The sequence below is a fragment of the Emydura macquarii genome, unplaced genomic scaffold (genome assembly GCF_026122565.2).
Source record: "Emydura macquarii macquarii isolate MOO-44397 ecotype Brisbane River unplaced genomic scaffold, CSIRO-AGI_Emac_v2 contig_705, whole genome shotgun sequence".
Classification (NCBI taxonomy): Eukaryota; Metazoa; Chordata; order Testudines; family Chelidae; genus Emydura; species Emydura macquarii.
Genome location: NW_027130842.1, coordinates 10,276,946 through 10,295,988, shown reverse-complemented (window position 1 = coordinate 10,295,988; position 19,043 = coordinate 10,276,946). Strand labels below are relative to the sequence as shown.

Below are 19,043 nucleotides of genomic sequence, written 5' to 3'. Positions count from 1 at the left end.
ACACCTTAACTTTGCATGGCGCTTTATATAGGGTTTTGTTTTGTTTTTGTTTTTAAAGAACAAGACAACCCCTGCCTCAAAGAACTTAAGATATGAATCACCGGTATATCGGGGTTAAAAGAAAAGGAAGGGAAAGAGGAAGTTGGGACCATTGATAAAACAAAAGCAAAATGCAACCTAAGCCCCCAGATCTTGTAGATGAAGTCATAAACCAGGACTGCTTCTCCACTCTGACAATAGATGGGATCTCTCTTTTCTCACTTCCCAGGGGTTGAGGTAATGGTTTACAACCTCCACTCATTTCTGATTTCGTGTGTGTGTGTGTGTGTGTGTGTGTGTGTTGGGGGGGGGGGGGGGGGAAGGAAGAAGGGAGGTAGGGCAGCTGGCTCTCTACCCTATCTTTTGTTTTTAGTGTGCTGGAAAAAACTTAGTTCTCAATTCAAGAAATGATACTCAGGAGAACAGGCTTACCTTACCAACCCAATACAGAGAGAAGGAAAGTTGCTTGTGTTCCTTCCTCAGCCAAAATATCTGAGTTGAAAAGGGGATATTGTAGGCTACAAAAGCCTCTGGACAGCAAAATGGGATTAGAGCCTGTTGGGGGAGAGGTATTCCTTGGGTGGCCCCAACCTAGAACTTTCCTGAACTAAGGATAGGGGAATGTTTTAATATTTAAAAAGAATTGCAAAGTGACATGTTGATTCATGAAAGCACTTAAGCAGGTGCTTAAGTGCCACTGAGTTTGACAGAACAAAAGCACATGCTTAAATGATTTTGTGAATAAGGATACTTTTCTGAATTGGGACCTAAAGCTTCAGGGGGGGAAATTGATGAGAGGAGAGAAAATTGCAATTGTCATTTAACAAGAGGGAAATAAATCTAATCTTGAAATACCTCTCATTTTTCTGAGTATGATAAATAAATTACGAGATGAGAATGAAATGTTGGAACGCTTTATGTATAACACGGAACCAGCAAAAAAGTTTTTAAAATATGAATTTTAGTAAAAATAATATGAAATAAAAAATTGTTCAGCAATGTTTAGTTGATATTTATTCTATAGGCTCTCCCAATGCATTGAGTAAAGTCTGTACCAACATGGTTTGTACGTGTCCACAGAGCAGTGAGTAAAGTCTGCAAGCGCTTATACAGATGACTAACTTTATGCATCTGAGCAGTTGGATTGATATCTGAGATCAACTTCTGCAGCTTCAGTGCCATAACTTGTAATTGCAAAGACAACAAAAAACTGAACTTCCAGATTTAGAATACACTTCCTGATTAGAGCACTTTATGAGCATTGCCCTCTTTCAAAATTAAGTCTGTTTTGACTTTTATTCAGATACGCATTTTTTCCTGACAGAAGGTTGGAGTTTGAAATATTGTAAGCTAGTTTACATGATTATCTAAACTGTTCAGTTCCAGAATGAAAATGTCCATGGTAAGCAACAGCTGCCTGGCAGGATACAACCTAATGCTTTCTGGAAACACGGTCTTCAGGGGTATTAACAGCAACAACAAAGGTCAACGAAGTAAACTCAATATAATCATCCTTTATGTATATATATTATATAGTATAAACATTAATAAAATCAAAGTAAATATTATTCAAGAATGAATAATTCAGACGGGACAAGGTGCAGAGGACTACTAGAATCGTCAGAGGAATGGATGGCCTATCATACAAGAGGCGTCTAAAAGTGACTTGCTTGTTAGCTTAGCAAAACGAAGGCTGAGAGGGGCTACGGTTGCTGTTGATAAATACACCAGGAGGGTAAACACCACAGATGGAGAAGAGCAATTTAAGCTGAAGGACAATGTTGTTACAAGAACAAATGGGCATAAACTGACCCTGAAGAAATGTAGACTGGAAATCAGAAGAAGGTTTCTAACCATCAGGGGACTGAGGTTCCGGAACAGCCTCCAAACAGGAATGCTGGAGGCAAGCAACCTGACTAGTTTTAAAATGGAGCTTGATAAATTATTGAATGGGATTATATGACAGGGATGCCTGCGATAGTAGGGACTGGACTCAATGGCCCAGGAGGTCTCTTGCAGTCCTATATTCCAATTGAGGTTTTTCAGAATGAGGGCTTTTCGCTAATAATATAAGCCGAGCCATATGAACAATACTCTTCAGCTGTACTCATACACCCTGAATTGTTTAGCTCTGATTATATATTATGTCTTATTATTCATACACAAAGAACATGTACTGAGACGTACACAACAAACAGTAACGCTCAGCCATATTCTCCTGGGACTGAATGAGTGGAGCTTTGTCATTTTCCTCCATGGGGTTAAGATTAGACTATCAACCATCAAGGCACCTGATCATTGTAGGGCCCAGCTGCAATAATGTTAGAACAATCTGGGGTACAGCCTCAGCTGGTGTCAGCTGTCATAGCTCTACTGAAGTCAATGCAGCTATGACAATTAATACCAGCTGGGGACCTGCTCCTCTATTTCTACACTTAACTGCTAATCCTAACTGATGAATGTGGTATACAGTAGCTCTAGCAGTAACCTGTGCTACCCGAGTTATTTTAGGTTTAATTGCATATTATACCATAGTTTTAACTGTTGTGTTTGCAGCTATGATTTATGAATACTCATCAAAATAACCATTGGATTTTGGGGCATTAATGGCTGTAAAATATTCATGATACTTACGCTCATCAATAGTACACCTACTTGTTCTGAGAAAAAAATATTTGTAGTCAAAATCTTAAAATTAATTTAGAAGACTGAATAATGTGCCAAGTGCTGCAAGTTTCCTTTGGAAAAAGAATTTCTAGTGCACTCCAAATTTTCTTATTTGTTTGAATGAAAGCTTTGTTGAAATCTGCTAGCAGATCAAATATAATTTACAACAACTGGTGATTGGTTTGTTTGGTTTTTAAATGGAGAATAGCTCATTTACCAGTAAGTAGAGAGGTTCTCTCAGTTTTTATATACTTTCATTCCATTTGTTTCCGGGTGAGGTTAAATACTAGGGGGAGCTAGCCATTGTATTTCAGGCAGGTTTGTATACCAGCTCAGTAGCTAAAGTACACATAGGAAGAATCAGGCTTACTCATCTTTACAGGTAAACTGCCTTCCTTGAGGGAAACAATATTCCCAGGCTCACCTATACAAGAACTTTTGCTACATCTTAATCTTTTAATTTAAAAAATTCCTGTATGTAAATTAATACGTTTTTAGTAGAAATTAGTTAGATTGTAATGGAGAGCAGACAGTCACTACCAGTCTGCATTGGCTCATACAACTCTTGTTAAGAAGAGAACACAGTCGCTTTTTACGGCTTTGTGTGGCCAAGAATCAATAATGTTAATAGCATAATTGCCCAGGAAACATTGCAGATTTAATTAAATTGTAGCATTATCATGGGACTGTTGAGCCATGTCACATTACCAGGCATGGAGCAGGGCTTCACAAGAGGATGGCACAAAGGCACTGTTAACTCAAACAACTATGACAGGTAAATGCTTCAAATTTTCTAAAAACTAAATTATATCAAAGCTAATCTTCTGAAGGCGAAGTCTGATATACAGAATTAGAAATAGGGGGATACGGCAATGCCGAGCATCAACATCCATTTCTGGTAAAGTAAACCTGTTCTCCATCAGTATATCAGAGGTGAGCAAGGGATGTTGCAGGCTTTGAGGACCCTCCTCAAAGAAGATGTGCTTCAATCTCACATTGTTCCTCTATGAATAATGAACATAATCCTCAGAATAGCATTTTGCCACTCACAGTACTGCCAACCTCAAGCATTCAAAATCACAAGTCAGGCTCCCAACATCATGAGGAGTTGTTTGTTTTTTTTAATTGTGTGCTTTATATTTGCCTTCTAGTTTTTGCGCATGTAGGCCAGGGCTCGACAAACCCCGAGAGCCAGGTCGCCGTGGCGCCTAGAAATTTAAGTCTGGCGCCCTGTATTTTTCTGGGGGGAGCGGCCGCTGCGCTCTAGCCAGGGCGCCACTGCGCCCATGTGGCATGGCTGGGAGGGGGGAGCACTGTGGTTGCCGTGCTCCAGCCAGGACACCCTGCTGCTGGGCCCATGTTGTGAGAGAGGAACGGGGAGAAGGGGCAGGGCCAGGAGGGGAGAGCAGCTGCTGCTCTCCGGAAGGGCGCCCCGCCACTGAGCCCACTTTGTGGGAGAGGGACGGGGGAAAGGGCGGGGCTGGGGGGGGAGAGCGGCTGCTGTGCTCCGGCTAGGGCACCCTGCCGCTGAGCCCACATCGTCTGGCTCCTAGCTCCAAAACAAATTTGTTGAGCCCTAATTTAAGCTACACTTGATCACATTTGCAGGCTTTTCTCCACAACCACAAGGGATAGAAAAAAAATTTTGGGGAGAGGCTTTAAGAAAAAACTCATCAAATAGTGCAAGGTTTACAATAAAACTGCAAGAGTTGGCAACACTACTTTATCAGTGCCAGAAATATCATTTTCTGGAGTCACAACTTTGGGAAATGTCATCGTAAAACACAGTGATTCCTCTGGGAATATGTAAACTGCTTAGTGTACCAAACAGTCAGAAGATCACACTAAAAAGCATTCGAAGTCACCCTCCCCTCTTAGCACTTATCTACATGGTGCATCCCTGTGCACCAGCTGAGGTGTAAATTCTAGTGCACACTAGCATGTGTATGTGGGCCCTGCCGGTATGCACTAAAAGGTTCAAAGTGTGCATTGATGTAGAACGATTTGAAATGGGACTACATTAACACTCACCACAGACCTCTCAGGGCATGCCAGAGGGTCCACATGGACCAGTTAGTGCATAACGTCCTAGTGAGCACTAGAATTTACACCCTACTCGTGTGGACTAACGTACTGTGTAGACAAGCCCTAGACTGTATGTGCCTCAGCCACAGAATGGGATTTCATTTATGCCTTGTACAGTACTGAGGACACCATAGTAGTTTTGCAAACATTAAATCAAATGAACAATTATTACTATTGTCTTCTGGACACTGCTACCCCTTCCCATTTGTGACTACATAACATCTCCGTGGCAAGCAAATGCTTAAGTAGAATATTAGCTAGCGTGTTTTTAGCTGTCTTCAAGCATTTTAGTAGACAGCAACACAGAAATAAGGAGCCACTACCATGTGATTAGCCGGCTCTCCACAGAACACATGCAAGTGCTCCATGGATGTTGGGGAGAGAGGTGGAGTAAGAGCTAAGGGAAATGACAACCGGGATTGAGACTGAGCAGACCTAGGTTGCTAGTCATAGGGTTCCTGGGCTTGAGCCAGAGTGATGGGTGGACCTGGGTTCTCCTACCAGCCACTGGCAAAGTGGCACAGGACCTGAGGTTGCAACCGTAGACTGCCAAGACAGCATATGAACAGCTTGTCCACTGGTAGTTTGTTACCCCCGTGAGGGGCGGGTATATTGCCTTGGCCACGGGACAGAGTCACAAAGAGGAAGTACCCTTTGTCACAGCCAGAGGGGCCACAGTGCAAGCAATCAAAGGAAGGGGATACCAGATGGGGCAAAAGCTAATTCTCAGACCCAGACACAAGGAGGCGGTGCAGTGAGTGGAAGCCCCTTCACACTGCCTTATCCCACATAATGTTTTTCAAAAATGTCCCGGATCACAAAAAGGCCAAAGAGCACATGATAGCTGTGCTGAGCCTTCCATTAAGTTACAGATACCGTCATTAAGAGGTTGAGATCAAAAAGGGAAAAGAAAAAAAGATGTAAGAGAGACTGTAGCATTTTGTGGCCATTCATTCAATATGCATGCTACAAGATGGACCTTGCAAGGTGATAGAAAATGTCTTACAATGTGTATAATGACTATATATAAAAGCTATAGTTTTAAGCTTGTGTATGCAACTTTATCTTTGACATTTCCTGACTTACAGCCTTAACTTTTCTCTTAACATAGTTTTTAATGCCATTCTCTGGGGGTGTCCTAAGGAGAAAAAATCCATAAATCTGGATCCATTAGCTGGATAATATTAGAATACCCTACACCACTCATGGTGTGCATCCAGTGAGGTAAGTGCTCTTGCAACTAAACTGTGCAAGCCAATGGGCAGTGAATGAATTAGGGCTTTTATACTCTGGCTCTCTACTATGCGCTAAAGCGTGGCTCATTCAACACACACACTACTCTTCACCTGAGGAAATGTGCACATTCAGTACACAGTCATGTCAGCTGCACAGATATGCATAGCATAACCTACTTCCATTCCTAACATTGGTGTGTTATGGTTCAAACACATCACTGATTAAATGAAATTACCTTGTGCGTGCAAAGTGCAACTTTCAAAGCCTCTCAAGTCAGCCAAATCTCAATCAGTTTTGAGCAGAACAATCAAAGGCACTTCTTTTCAATTAAGGGAATCTCTCTGTTGAATTTTAACTTTCTGTATTCTCAGCCATTTCAGCTGCAGAACTGTTCATTGAAAGGTTGCACTAATTATTTATAATGGAGAAACTATAATTTTCTGAAACTATACTCGTACTAAAATTCAGCTTTAAGTGTTTAACACTTCCTCCCCAAAATAGAAAATAAATGTTGTTTTATGTAGAGACTAGGGTTAGAAAATGTCATTCTAAATGGTGACATTTTTAAACAGTTATGAGTAACTGAAAACAGGGTTTAGAATAGAAATGCCTCAGCAATGTTAACTATTGTTCCAGGTATTGCTATAATAATATTATCTAGGGATACTCCTGACTAGGCTAACTAAACGTTATCACAAATACAGCATTATTATATTCTGCTCTGCTGCTAGACTGAAGGCCTAGTTTTTGGGATTCCTTCATGCCAGGGCAATGGAGAGCCTTAGAATTCTACGACTCGAGTTGATGAATTTGAGTGTTGCACCAAACTAGTCAACTAACAAAGAAAGAGAGAGAGAGAGAAAGAAAGAGCATTAGTGTTACATGATTTTATACGCACTCTTCAGTTTCCTAGATGAAAAAACAAAAGGAGCTTCAAAGTGAAATCACAGTCCCAAAGCCATACACACGTGACACACTATAGAGCAGCCCAACAACAACAACAAAAAATGCTGGAATGTCAAACCATTTTAAAATTCAACTCTTGAACTGCTTCTGAGTTGGAAAAAAAGGCAGTTCAATCAAAAAAAGGAGATATTCTAACACCTCCGTCAAACTGCTCTACATTTTTAGCTTCAAAGGATAGTATCAGTTGTAGCACAACTACTATAATTTGAGGAAAGGGTCACTGTTTTTGTTTTGTTTTGAAGGATACAATGTTTGGAAGTATGAAAACAATATTATTTCACTAATGAACGTGGATACTATTTGGAAATCAAACAGAGTTATGGACTTATCTGAATTGAATTTTGATTTTATACTGTTTCCATCAGAGGGCATGCTTTATTTCTAGTAGTAATTCAGAATTTACTTTTGAGTGGGAGTTAAACCATCCAGACCTAATAGCAGTACTGTATTCTGCAGTGCCTCCCTCTCTAGCTAATTAAATAAATAAATAAATAAATAAATCAGCGTTAGCTGTTCTTTTAAAAAAACAATAATAGCACTACTGTTAAATAATTTCTTTGCTATTGAAAAATACTTTTTCAAGGAAAAACAAAACTCTCACACAATGGTATATTTGATGAATGATGGAGACAGAGACAAAAATGTACTTATGTCGGTATCAGGAACTACATTAAAATCAACCAACGGGAAAACCACAAGGAGGGGGACTTGCGAAATGTAAATGGAAACCAAAATCATTTTAAATTTTTCAAAAAGTCACTGCAGTTTCCTAAGTGTTACTGAGAAGGAAATGAAAGACAGATCAGAATTCAAGTGACGGCAGATTGACATCTCATGAGAGAAAACTGACCTACTGGCAGCTGGAAGGCCAAAATTGTTGCTAGGTGCACCTTGATAGATGTGAGGGAAGACCTTGCTGTTTTAGGTGGAGCAAGTAATCTAGAATAGACTGAAGGGAAGACCGAGTCAAAGAAAGGCCTTGTTGGGACGATCATATCGAGAGCTGCTTCCACTTGGTGAGGTAGGTATCTGTAGTAGACAGCTTCCTACTGCCCAGAAAGACCTGTTGAACTTGTTCCGAACAGGCTTGCTCCTCCAGTTCAGCCATGGAGCTTCCATGCAGTCAGGTGAAGGGACCCAAGGTTCAGGTGGAGTAAATGGCTGTGGTCCTGCAAGATCAGGTCCAGGAAGAATAGGAGCAATAGTGGGGCTGCTACTGAGAAGTCTAGCAGCGTGCCCAACCAGTGTTGGTGCAGCCATGCCAGGGCTATAAGAATAACTCTCACCTTGTCCCATTTGAATTTCAGAAGGACCTCGTGCACCAGAGGAACCGGAGGAAATGCGCAGATTAGGAACTTTGTCCATGGAAGCAGGAAGACGTCTGAGAGGGAGCCCGAGCTGCACCTGAGCAGTGATCAAAACTGATGACATTTCCTGTTCTGCTTCATCGCAAACAGGTCTACCTGGGGAGATCCCTCCCCACCTTCGGGGGATGAACCTGGTGACCTCTGGGTGAAGGGAACACTCATGGTAAAAGGAGAAAGATCTGCCAGGGCATCCTGGGCTCCCAGGAGATGGGAAGTCTCGAGGTGGATGTAGTATTTCACATAGAAGTCCAATAGATGGAGGGCCTCCTGATACAGGGCGGAGAAGTATGCTCCTCCCTGCTTGTTGATATAGAACATGGCTGTGGGATTGTCTGTCAGTACTCGTACTACTTTGCCTGTGATCTGAGGAAGAAACACTTGGAAAGCTAAGCAGACCACTCTGAGTTCCTTGACATTTATGTGCAGGAACAGCTCTTCTTGGGACCACAGGCCCTATGTCCTGAAGCGATCAAGGTGGGTTCCCCAACCTAGGTCTGAAGCATCTGACACTAGGGACACTGATGGCTGGGGGAGGCGGGAACAAAAGAAGGGATGCCTGCCACTGTTACCTTCCACCAGTCAAGGGAGGCGATGACTGGGGCTGGCACAGTAAGCACCTAGGTGGTGTCTGTTTGATAAGTACACTGAAGCTAGCCACATCTGCAGGAGTCTGAGGCAGCAGCCTTGGGTGCCGTACCAAGTAAGTGCATGCAGCCATGTGTCCCAGGAGCTTGAGGCAAACCCAGGCTGTTGTGATTGGGTGAGCCATGACCTTGGATATCAGGTCTATCATTGTCTGGAATCGAGCCTCTGGAAGGAAGGCTCTGGCCTGGGTCGAGTTGAGCACTGCCCTGATAAACTCTATTCTCTATATTGAAATGAGAGTCTTTTGTTCGTTTATCAATAGGCCCAATGTTCAGAAGGTGCTTTGAACCAGGGAGATGCTGCTCTTTACTTGAGCCTCTGAGTGACCTTTGATCAGCCAGTCATAGAGGTATGGGTAGACTTGAATGCCTCGCCTTCTGAGGAAGGCCACTATTAATGCCATGCACTTCATAAAAACCCGGGGGGCTCCAGACAGGCCAAAGGGGAGAATGGTGAATTGGTAAAGAGTCTGATCTACTATAAACCTGAGGAATCTTCTGTAGCCACAGAAAATGGAAATGTGAAAGTATCTTTAAAGTTGAGAATGGCATGTCAGGCCCCTGGATCCAGGGAGGGGATGATGGAGGCTAGGAAGACCATGTAGAACCTGTTTCTTGAGATAACTGTAGAGGCAACACAGGTCCAGGATACGATGAAGGCTGCTCAGCTCCAAGATGGCCTTGGCTGGGGAGGAGGAGGAAGTGTTTGTATCAGAGGGCAGCTCCTTCCTCGTCTTCAGCCTCACTTACTTCCATGGGGCCAACATCCTGTGTATCGAGTTTGGTATAATAGTCAGAGTTCAGTGTCAAGTGGAGCGGTGTGGGGGCATGCCTCCTGGAAGCAACCAAGTATGACCGGCGGGATGATGGACCCAGTACAGGGGAACCCCCCTCCGCCCCCCGAGTTCCAGAACAGCCATGCCATAGGCCACTGTCAACCTGGCCAGGTACGCAGAGGGACCCGCACGGGGATCCGGCAGCATGTAAGACAAGTACCGGTGGCAGCTCCTGGGATGGGTGTAGGGCTCCACCTCAGACTCAGAGTCCTCCCAAGGTGACCATGGGGGAGCAGTACCCCTCACTTCCACCATTCGATGGCAAGAGTCCAGGGACCAGTGCTGGACGGGAGATGACCTCATAGAAGACTGTAGGGTAGGCTTGCCCCTGGAAGGCACTGAAGGTCCTGGTGCCAGGAAGAAGCTCGGAGAACCATGTTCTCTCCTGCTCGTGCTCATTGGAGCTAGTGGTTGTCCCATCAGAGTCAGCAGTACCAGAAGCGATAATAAGTCCCTGGCTGCTGCACAGGCCTCCGGGGTTGAAGGCACCACGGTTCTGCTGGCACTGCGATGACATCCTGGTGTTGGCGGAGGGTCCTGCACTGGACTCAACATTCTGGGCAGAATCGATGGTGCCTCCATGGGACCAGGGGTGGATGAGTGGCTTGGCATGGGTTGCACTCCAATGCCTTTCCCTTGCTTGCCTTTCCTTGGCACGGGAGAGCACCCTCTCTCAGAACGCTTTTTTTTTCCCCCTTGGACTGGAGATGGGGAATGGTGATGGGACATGGGCGGTGCTGGAGGAGCACTTTGTACTGAGGCCAAAGTGCTCAGTGCCAAATCCGAGCAGCTTGACTCAGACGCTGGTCTAAGAGCGGCTTCTATTAAGATAATCCTCAACCTAATCTCTCTGTCTTTCTTCATATGAGGCTTAAAGTCCCAGCAATCTGACAGTTCTTTTATGTGAGCCTCTCCCAGACACTTCAGACAACTGGAGTGTGGGTCGCTCACAGTCATTGGCTTGCCACAGGAGGCACAAGGTTTGCAGCCCGGGGCATGCCTGGCCCCAGGGGCAAAGGAAGCCCCTCAACAATAAAGCAGGGGTTCTAACTATCCATACTAGTACTATTCACAATCTTTACACTACAACTAAAGTAAGACTAATGAACTAAGATACAAAGTGAAAAAACACTGAAAAACACCTGGCCGAATCAAGAGGAATTTTTCCAGCAATCATCACGGGTAATAAGAAGGAACTGAGAGGATGCGGGGCCAGCAGTGCCTCTTACACCTGCACAGAGCCAGTGCAACGGGTACCACTGAGGGAAAAATCTCCGGCAACAGTGCACACAGCGCATGTACACCTAACACGGAATGGACATGAGCAAGCACTCGAAGAAGAATTGTTCATTCAAAATTGCACTCACTAGTTATATCTGTCTCTACAGAATAGCCCAGCCAGGACTTTCTAAGCCATATGATTCCCTTAATTTGACCTGACTTTGTAAGAAATTCTGCAATCTCCAAGAAAGCCAAAGTGAGAGAGTAAAAATATGGTGGGAAAACTAACTGTGCTCTGCCTCAGAGTGTAAAAACACATGACCAATACCTAATAGGCCAATACAGAGGATTATGGGTGGTGGGAGGTCCCTAGCTAGGTCCAAGAGTTGTTCCCTGGTAGAAGCCAATCCCTCTTCCTAGGAAGCACCAAGGATTCTCGCCAGGGTGGAGTTCCTAACCCTTTTTCCAGTCATCTGTGTCTCATATCAGTCTCAGATAGTATATTTCTTATACCTTTCAAGCCTTCACTCTATCATTTGAAATGGAGAACAAAGCCTTCTTTCTCCCTCTGCCTTTCTCCGTGGCCTCCTGGTTACTGGGAGATGGGTAAGAGTGAGGAGCAAGTTATCTTCGCTATTCTATTACCGAGCTTCCAGGCTGCTGTTGGAGCAAGAAGGATCTCCACTCCTCAACCTAGACACACAGTTTGTGGGTTTTTTTGAGAGGGGCAGGGTTTCATTCCCTGTACATAGTTGCACTAACGTGACTCCTATTTAGCATATAATGCACTTGGAAGGAAGGCCTGCTAGCCAGGGATCTAGATTCTTTTCCCTGTTCTACCACCACCTTTTTGTGTACATTCCCCTGCTGCCTCTCAGAATCTTCCCAAAAAGTAATGAATGAAATTGTCTTGATTTTCATCAATTTCTCTGTTCTGAAATGAAAACTGACCTGAGTTCTTGCCATTTTCACTCTGCTGCTGCTTGTGTAATCTATCAGTACTACAGCTGTCCAAATACTCAGGAAGACAGCAATGTGCACTTATTTACATTAGGTGGTTACCTTCACAACCAGAAGGACTACATTATTTTTAATTAAAAGATTACATTTTGCAGAAGAAAAGCCTGAGGTTTGAATGGGACTTAAGTGCATACTTGTCTTTAAGCACATGAATAGCCCATTGACTTCAATGGCACTACTCGCATAAAAGTTAGGCATGAGTTTAAGTACCTTATTGAAGCAGGTCCAATAACATAAGATACTGTCCTCCTTCCACTTGCCAGTGACAGCTTCCCAGAACACTGTCAAGTAAGCTTTTCAAACCATGCTTTATGTATGCCTATTTTCAAGTTGCAAAGTGTATTAGAACTGTAAATTATTTAAATAATGACTTTTTTGGCTTTGTTTTAATGTTTATGGTTAATTTTCTCCCCTGCCCTGACACTTTTCCGGATTCGAGCCACAAAGAAATAATCTGGACACTGAAATTAAGAGTTAAAACGTGGCATAAAGGAAATTGTATATGTATTTATATTTATATTTGAGAAATTACCTGAGATTTTAACAAGAAAATGTTTGCATCCTTGCAGTATTGTGGTCCTTTGATCTGATAAAATATTGAGAAAGTATTTTGCATGACAGCTACAAATATGTTCCTTCCAAGTTCCAGCACCGTCCTCTAACAATCCTGACCCGAAACATTCTCGTACCCTCAAGCAATTTTTTAAGACGTTTTTAAATTGAACACAAGCTGTTTCTGCCACGGCTGGCCATGTTGTGTTAGGCTAAGAAAAAAAAGGCCACTTCCAGGTTCCTGCCCCAGGCGGGAAGAAATGAAGGTCAATGGCTTTTAAACTGAAAGATAACTTTGTTTTGTTTGAAGGGTTTCATTTATAAAATGAAAATAATTAAGGAATGATGAGTAGATAGTAATGTGCATGATAAAGGTGATAGAAGAACACTTACATATGAATAGACTACAGAGGATTCACATTTAAACCCCTCTCCCCCACCGGCTTGGATTTAGTCACCTTTTACAACTATAAACATATTTAATGCCTGGACTTTAAAAATGTGTAAAGGAAGTGTGATCACATAATGCTGATAGGACCAAGAATTATGAATTAGAGCAAGACATTTTGTTTAGTAAAGTGAAAGCCATTCCCATGGTTTGCTGGGCTTCATCCCCACTTGTATTAAAATAAAAGACCCTGTTTGTCCTCCTTTGTTTGTTTACAATCTTCTCCACACTCCAACCTTTATACGGATATCAAGAATATCCAGAGTTGTTATAACCAGTGATGACAAACTTTGAGAGGGCTATTAAGTTCATGCTTCAGCCAATCTCTAAGCATCAGAGATCAAGATGAGATGCACATAGGAGACAAGTTATCTCATCTCTGTCTACCATGGGGTTCTCACACTGTCCACTGAAGCATCCGATACTGGTTGCTGTCAGAGACATGATACTGGACTAAATGGGCCTTCGGTCTGACCCAGTATGGCAATCCCCCATGTTCCTATTAAAATACTTCAAGTGATTTTCAGTTCCACAGCAGCAGAACTGGCCCTCTAGAGCATTTCTACAGTGTACGGAGATTCCCTTTGTGGCCTAAGGCTGGTGGGATTCCTTATGCCTCCCCACTTTGGGAATGCTGGACATACCTCATGAGCAGGATGAGGAGTGGTCAGAGTGTGCTGTGACCAAACTTTTCTGGAGTGCTCCAATGGCCCACAAGGGGGTGATACAGGCTGCCATAAGCTAGAGCAGCTCCTAGGGTGCTCTCAGTGACTCCCATTTTGCCTATAAATACAGTTAAAAGGACAGCTCAGACGCAGGCCGGGATATCAGGAAATCTAGATTCTTTTCCCAGTTCTTCCACAGGCTTCCTGTGTGACCCTGGGCAAGTTGCTTAATCTCTGTTTGCCTCTGTAAAATGGGAATGTGCTTACCTACTTCACTGGGGGTTGTAAGGCCTAATTCACAGACTCCAGTTTAAGGCCCAAAGGGACCATTAGATCACACAGTTTGACTTCCTGTATATCACCACTGGGGCATAGTCACAGGTGGGCTTGGGTGAGCCATAGTCCACCCAGTTAGCACCCAGGCTCATGCATATCTGAGCATAGGTGCTGTCTTTGGTTTTTGCCGGTGGGTGCTGATGGGTGGGGATGGAAACAGGCAGAGCAAGAGTGGGACCTCAGGGAAAGAGGTAGAGCAGGGGCAGGAACAGGCGGAGTGAGGGCAGGGTCTTGGAGGAAGAGGCGGAGCGGGGATGCAAAGAGGCACAGCACGGAGCCGAGTGGAGGGGCTGAGGGAAGAGCGGGGTCCCAAACAGCTGATCGGCAGCCAGCCCTGTGGCTGCCGATTGTGAACACCTATTGAGGCCCAGGAAAACGGGTGGGCTGACAATGAACAGCTGTGCTCCACTAGAACAACTGAGTGGCAGTGCCCCCATAACAGCTGAACAGCCAAACAATTGATCAGGGGTGACCCCGTGGGTGCTGAGCACCCCTTATTTTTTTTGCAGCACTCACGGGCTTAGCGCCGATACATCTGAGCCTGTGTGACTGTAGAAGCTGGCTGGAATGTGACTGAGCTCATTGGCTGGCTTGGGGGTCTGCCAGGGCACAGCCGCACCCTGGGTCCAGTTGCCTTTGGCACTTCAGATAAAAGGAAACCTACATTTTTCAGTTTTACACTAGCAGCAGCAACATAAAATTATCCTGGAAGAAGTGAAGAGAAAAACCTGGGGAATAGATCAATCTTACGTGAATATAACATAAGAAGCACTTATATCTGTGTGGAGAGGATGTACCATACTGTTAGAATAAATTGGGGGGGGGGGGAGCGGGAATAGTCACATAGATCTTCTCCTCCTTCTGCCCTCTCCCCCCGCACGCAACATATAATGCTCTGAACTGTCTTTGAAATATCCTTCTCTAGAAGTCAACATAATCACAAGCAGGTTCCCTTCACTGTTCCTCAGGCACCCTACTTGCCTGCTCCTGTATTTTGGCAGAGAGAGCAGAGTGAAGAAGCAGGTGTGCATTGTGAGGAACATATTATTTAAAAAGAAAAGTTGTTTTTTTTTTTTTAAAGGAATCCAATGTAAAACAAAACTTAGAATATCAGAATAATTTTTAAGTTTTAGGATATTGAGACATAGAAAGTGCGATAGGGGTGGGGCATGGGAATTTTCAAATGTTGAAAACACATTTTTCTATTTTCTAAAACTTCATACAAAGATCTATTTAAAGACTCAATATTTCACACTGTGTCCTGTAATAGGTTCCAAATACGTGCAGGAACGTTATTTCCCAAACTGCACAATGGGAATCCAAAACACCAGAGGGCACTGCCACCAAGCTGGATGCAGGTTGCTTGAGCTTTGAGGTGGCCCATAGGGAACCCCCTAACATTTTTCTCCTCAGCCCCATCATCCACCCCAAGATATAGTGCGCCTGACAACTGAAACCCCCAAGATGCCCTCTAGCTCTGCATCTTCCTCCTGGAATCCGAAAGCCCCAGAAAAAACAGAGGAGATTTGCCTCCCTGCCATCTACAAACAAACAGGTGCCTGAGCTTGATAGAACACAGCTGATGGCTGTACAATAGAAGGTGGCTGCAGCAGATACAGTTGAAATTAAATCTACAGTTTCCAACCTACAGACAACCATCACTGAACTTCAGAGTGCAGTACACAAGCTCTATTCAGACAGATGGGTGAAGCAGAACACCAAATTTCTGAAGTGGAAGAGTTTTTCAAAGAGAACAAATTACAGGTTACGAAGAACTGTAGTATTAAGACTAAGCTAATTAATCTAAAAAGTCGCACACAATGAAATGACATCAGGATTGCAAGTGTCCCTGAGGAAATAGAGAAAGGTAAACCTTCTGAATCTCTCCATAAACTAGAAACCACGTTGTTGAATCTGCCAGTAGATTTTTGTTTTGATACAGAATGGGCACACCAGGCCCTTGCCTCCATGCCAGGTGCAGGAGGTTGGCCTAGAGCACTGATTGTGCAGTTCCTGAAATTTACCACTCAGGAGTTTATATTGCAGAAATCCAGAGGAAAAAAGGAGCTGTTTTGGGGAGAACTGGCAATTAAAATACTGCTCTTTCAAGACTATATCCATGATGTGGTTGCAGTAAAGACAGCTTTTAACCATGCAAAACAATTGGCCAGGAAAATGGACTACAAGTATTTTATTAAATACCCTGTAATGCTCCACATTAAGAATGGCAAGAAGAGAGTATAATTTTATTCCCTTCAGGAGGCAGAAAAATATCTCAGAAATCTACAAGCTCCTCTCTTGAAAGGGGAGACATTTATGAAATCATCCAACTGTATGGAATTTATTAATTGCTCTCTGAGATCTGATATGACTGCTCTAAACAAGTTCATCGCACTAATTGATATTGATATGTTAGTTCCTTTTTTCCCTCCTCTGAGTGGGGTTGATGGGTTAAAGGATTATCATCTATTTATTTCCTATTGCCTTAACTCATGGGAAAGGCACATCAATGTACAATCTATCATTTCATTAATAAATGTGTGTGTGTGCGCGTGTGTCATTGCTTTATTAGATGATGCTTCCTTATGGACTAATATATCAAGGTTCAATTGGCAATAGGCAATTACTATACTTGTAATGTCAGGGTCCTAGGGGTTGTGAGTATCTCCAAGTCTCATCTGAGCTGGCCACTCTTCTCTGGGTGTCAGGACTGTTTAAACAGATTCGTCTTTTTGACAGCATGGTACTAATGTGTATTTCTCTCTCCACTCTCTTTTCTGTTTTGTTTTTTTCACTTATTTAATTCCTCTTTCTGTCCCTCCCACTACCCCTTGATTATCCTCCTGTACTGGGAATTTCCTTTTCACTCCTGTAGAATATGTACTGGGAAGTGACACCCTATCCCTGGATTATATAACTTTTGCTGCTAAGATATGCAAGAACTGTATGCTGCTCAGGAAAAATTGCAATTTCTCACTTATTCATAAAGCAATTTTATATTTTGTCCAGTATATTTTAACAATGATGGTACTGATAATCAAACGTCTCCTGGAATATAAAGGTTTTAATAACCCTATTAAAAGAAAAAAATATATATATACTCAATCCTTAAAAAAAGAGAATGTTGACATTGCCATGCTCCAAAACACACTTCTGACAGACCTGGAAGCTTGTAAATGGAATAGAGATTGGGTAGGACTTTCGATTTCTAACAGCTTCACTTCTAAAGGGAGAGGCATTGCTATACTACTACATAAAAAGTTGAATGTTACTATTCTGAGCACAAGATTTGACAGCCAGGGCAGATTTAGTGTCCTCAAGGCTGAAACTGGCAATTCTATAATCATCTTTGCCAATCTCTATGGGCCAAACCAGGGTGATTCCAATTTTTTTTCATAAATTGTTTATGAGTATCAATGATATGGGCCACCATCCTATCATTACAGATGAAGGCTTGAACAGAATTCTAAACCTGCCTTGATGGATTTTCTCTATTGTCATATAAAAACACAAATGTTTGTTAAGTACTTCATACATACACGGCTGATTGGGTGGAGACTGGGTAATCCTATGGCCAGAGACTACAGCTATTTTTCCTGCAGCTCATTCAACATATTCAAGATTGGACTATTTTTTCAGTGTCACAAGACTTATCAATTCTGTCACCAGTTGTGACAGTGCTTTTATTGTTATAGCTGACCATGCTACTACACATATGTCTTTAGGGCCTCAGGGTATGCACCCCTAACTAAAATATGAAGATTTAACACCTCTCTGCTGTTTGATACATCATTTGTTAACTCTATCCAGCAAGAGTTAGAACCTTTAAAAAAAAACAAAAAACAAAAAAACAAAAAAAAAACCCAAATACAAATGCCCCCCTGCTTCATCACCTGCCATATCTTCGAAAGCCTTTGAAGACTTCTTCGGAGGCTGTATGCCACCTTTAAAAAGGAAGGGGGAGAACATGGAATTGACATCCTTTTGAAGGAAATTAAGGACTTGGAACCTTCATCAATTTAAGATATGAAATCAACAAACTTGTGTCCCAAAAGGCTGAATTTGCTTTATTCTATTTGAAGCAAAACTACTGGGAATCTGGTGAGAGAGCTGGCAAGCTGTAGGCATACAGAAGCAAAAGGCTAACACAAATAAGATTGGTGCTATTCCTGATAGTAGCAATAAATTATATACAACACAGTCAGATATTAACAGCTTTATTTCTTCTTCTAGCGTTTGCAAACAGTTTTATTCAAAACTATATATAGCTGAAGAGGGAATCAATAAAGATGCCCTAGATAACTTTTTTAGTGGATTGTCTCCACCACAGATCTCTGACTCTCAGAAGGAGCTTTTATATGCCTCTCTAGAAATCATGGAACCGTCTCAGTCTATAAAAGAAATGAAGGTCAGAAAGACTTCTGGCACAGACAAGTTCCCAACTGAATTTTACAGAAAGTTCTCTGAAACTTTAACACCTAGATTACTGAATATATTCAATGAGACCGAGAATGAGCAAACTCTCCCATCTACTCTAAGAGAAGATGTAATTTCAGTTATTCCTAAACCTGGGTAAGATCTTGGACTACATAGTAATGACAGAACAATTTATTTAATCCATTGTGATGCTAAGATTTTAGTCAAAGTGCTTGCTATGCGACTGGACAAAGATGTCTCAGACATTATACACATAAATCAGGAACGCTTCCTTTGTAATAGACATGGCTCAGATAATTTGCATCAGCTGATTGATATTGCTGCTTTGAGAGATTCTAAAGAACTCTTAATGTCATTTCTTTAGATGCCAAAAAGGCCTTTGACTGCATAGCCTGGGACTATCTTTTTTTATATGTTAGCAAAATTTGAATTTGGTAAACAACTTAATGCTTGAATTAAGCTTTTATACTCTAGCCCGACTTCCAGGGTAGTTACAAATGATATTATTTCCACCCCGTTTCTAT

The 19,043-nt window shown here is 42.6% G+C and overlaps 1 protein-coding gene across 2 annotated transcripts in view; it reads right to left on the bottom strand.

Moving 5' to 3' along the window:
- Nucleotides 1–19,043, bottom strand: part of UST (uronyl 2-sulfotransferase) — a 261,999-nt gene that overhangs the window by 104,003 nt on the left and 138,953 nt on the right. The window lies entirely within an intron of this gene.